We start from the raw sequence: 3,287 nt of genomic DNA on the forward strand, positions 1-3,287 counted from the left end.
CCCTGGGTAGAGTGCCATGGCATCACAGCTCACAGCAACCTCCAACTCCTGGGCTCAAGCGAGTCTCCTGCCTCAGCTTCCCGAGTATCTGGGACTACAGGCGCCCGCCACAACGCCCGGCTATTTTTTGGTCGCAGCCGTCATTGTCTGGCAGGACCAGGCTGGATTCGAACCCACCAGGTGTATGTGGCTGGTGTCTTCGGTTCAGATGTATGTGGCTGGTGTCTTAGCCACTTGAACCACAGGTGCTGAGCCCCTGGGTTCTGTGCCCATTGTCTGGCAGGCCCAGGCTAGATTCGAACCCACCAGGTGTATGTGGCTGGTGTCTTCAGTTCAGGTGTATGTGGCTGGTGTCTTAGCCGCTTGAGCCACAGGTGCTGAGCCCATGGGTTCTGTGTCTGTGGAATCAACTAACCTCTGAATGAAAATATTCAGGAAAAAAATTACATCTGTACTGAACATGTACAGATTTTTTTTCTTGTCATTATTCCCTAAACAATACCTTACAACTAGTATTTACATAGCATTTATATTGTATTAGGTATTATAAGTAATCTAGAAATGATTTAAAGCATACCTGAGGATATACATGGGTTATATGCAAATACTACATCATTTTATTTCAGGGACTTGAACTTCTATGAATTTTGATATCCATAGGAGGTCCACAGGGTAACTGTATGTTATTGAGTATATTATTTATTTTAATTCAGATGCTTTGGAATTATTTCATTAGTTCTTTTTATTTCATTAACACCTATTTAACATAAAAGGGAACTTAAAACTCTTGAAAATTACAACAATATTTCTACTTACAATGGAAAATAAATCAATTTAGCTTCTTTTATGCTAGGAAAATGTTCTAACTATGATATTTGATATACATTTGTTGACTATTCAAAGTCAGCACCTTTCTAAGTAATCAGTAAATTAAATCAATAGGAAAATATTATCTTGGGGATATATTAATAATTTAAAGTTTTTAAATGCAACATATATGAAAAGGTCAACCCTAGTTATAGTTGAATTTTTTTTCTCCTCCACCAATGTATGTTTTAAAATTAAAACTTCTCTGTGCAGCTGGGACTCATGCCTATAGTCCCAGCTTCTCAGGAGGCTAAAGTGGAAGGATCACTTGAGCCCAGAAGTTTGCATCGAGCCTGGGCAGCATAGCAAGACTCCAACTCTAGAACAGAAAACACTTCTATGTGCTATAAAGTTTAACTCAGCAAGTTTGGATTGCTTAAACCTTGCACTTTCTGGCTCGGCACCTGTGGCTCAAGTGGCTAAGGCGCCAGCCACATACACCTAAGGTGGCAGGTTCGAATCCAGCCCGGACCTGCCAAACAACAATGACAATTGCAACCAAAAAATAGCCGGGCGTTGTGGCAGGCGCCTGTGGTCCCAGCTACTTGGGAGGTGGAGGCAGGAGACTCGTTTGAGCCCAGGAGTTGGAGGTTGCTATGACCTGTGAAGCCATGGCACTCTACCCAGGGGGATAGCTTGAGGCTCTGTCTCAAAAAAAAAAAAAAACCTTGCAGTTTCTGAAGAAGAGTCTGCCTTTAGTACTGGCCCTTGACTGGCTCCTGGGAGATCAGCTCTGAGCCCTTGGAATGTGTAGACTGATAGGAATGTTTTGTATGTCTGAGACCTTGGGCATGCCATATCGTTCATGTTAACAATGTGATTTATGGGCAGCGCCTGTGGCTCAAAGGAGTAGGGCACCGGCCCCATATGCTGGAGGTGGTGGGATCAAACCTAGCCGCAACCAAAACCTGCAAAAAAAAAAAACAATGTGATTTATAGTGAATACCTGCTTTTGTATGTGAGGCCCTGTGCAATACTACTATCAGTTTGACCTGGAAACAGGATAAGGGAAATGAGATTGCATAGCTAAAGTGAGACATGTAAGTATTACGTGCTTACTTCACTGACACCAATAAAAACCTGGACATCAAGACTTAGATGAGCCTTCTGGTTGGCAACACTTCTCATGTATTGTCACACACATTGCTGGGAGATTAAGCACTGTCTGTAAAACTCCACTGTGAAGTGACAATTAAAAGCTTGCACCCAATCTATCCTGAATTCTAATCTATGCATTTTTTCGCTTTGCTGACTTTAATCTGCCTCCTTTGCTGTTATAAGCCATGACTGTGAGTAAGACAGTTTTTCTAAGTTCTGTGAAATCTTTCTTAACAAATCATTCAACCTGAGGGTGGTCTTGATGACCCTTGACAGAAAGTGCCTAGAGTTCACTTGTTTTGTAAATTTATACTTTCATTTTCTCTTTCATCTTGTACTTACTGATTGCCTACTGTTTGCCAAGCCCTGGCATGAGCTGCTCCCTCTGCCTGGAACATCCTTTCTCAGATTTCCCAAATGTAGATTATCCTATACTTTCTCAGTGAAGTGTCACCTGTCAGTGAAGCTCTCCCAGACTGCCCTGTTTTAAATTGCCGCCACCACCACCACACCTTCCTTCATAGCATTCCTTCTCCCCCAAGTGTTTTTTTTCCTACCCGTGTTCTGTTTCCTTTTTTATTAGGCTTTTTCTTTATTTTTCTTCCCTGGCTAAAATGAAAGCTCCGTGAAGGCAGCTGACTCTTCTTGTCATCACATGTTCCGTTCACTCTTCTTTTCACTCTTACAGAACGCACTTGCCCCTTTTCTAAGAGAAATAGATTGAAAGTCCTACCTAGTCATAGTCCAAAATTTCATAGTAATGCATAGGGTTTTGGTTTTTTTGGGGGGGGGACAGAGTCTTACTTTATTGCCCTCAGTAGAGTACCATGGTGTCACAGCTCACAGCAACCTCCAACTCTTGGGCTTAGGTGATTCTTTCACCTCAGCCTCCTGAGTAGCTGGGACTATAGGCACCTGCCACAACGCCCAGCTATTTTTTTGTGGCAGTTTGGCCAGAGCCGGGTTTGAACCCACCACCCTCGTTATATGGGGCTGGCGCCCTACCCACTGAGCAACAGGCACCACCCATAGGGGGTATTTTTAATCCTCTTTAATATAACTTTAAAATCTGCAAAACATTAATAGATTTAAAACAATAAAAACTAAATACAAAGTTTAGTAAGAAGTCTTACTCCTATTCCTATTTCCTTTACCCCTTTCCTATTCACTTCCTATAGATATCATTTTTATTAGTTTCTGGATTATTCTTCTTGTGTGTGTGTTTTTTGTTTTTTGTTTTTTTTTTGAGACAGAGCCTCAAGCTGTCCCCCTGGGTAGAGTGCCGTGGCATTACAGCTCACAGCAAACTCCAAGTCCTGGGC

General features: G+C 42.3%; 1 protein-coding gene across 1 annotated transcript in view; it reads left to right on the forward strand.

Moving 5' to 3' along the window:
• TCAIM (T cell activation inhibitor, mitochondrial) overlaps nt 1-3,287 on the forward strand; it is a 55,466-nt gene that overhangs the window by 3,461 nt on the left and 48,718 nt on the right. The window lies entirely within an intron of this gene.

The sequence above is a fragment of the Otolemur garnettii genome, unplaced genomic scaffold, assembly GCF_000181295.1.
Source record: "Otolemur garnettii isolate 467f Iridium unplaced genomic scaffold, OtoGar3 scaffold00082, whole genome shotgun sequence".
NCBI classification, from domain to species: domain Eukaryota; kingdom Metazoa; phylum Chordata; class Mammalia; order Primates; family Galagidae; genus Otolemur; species Otolemur garnettii.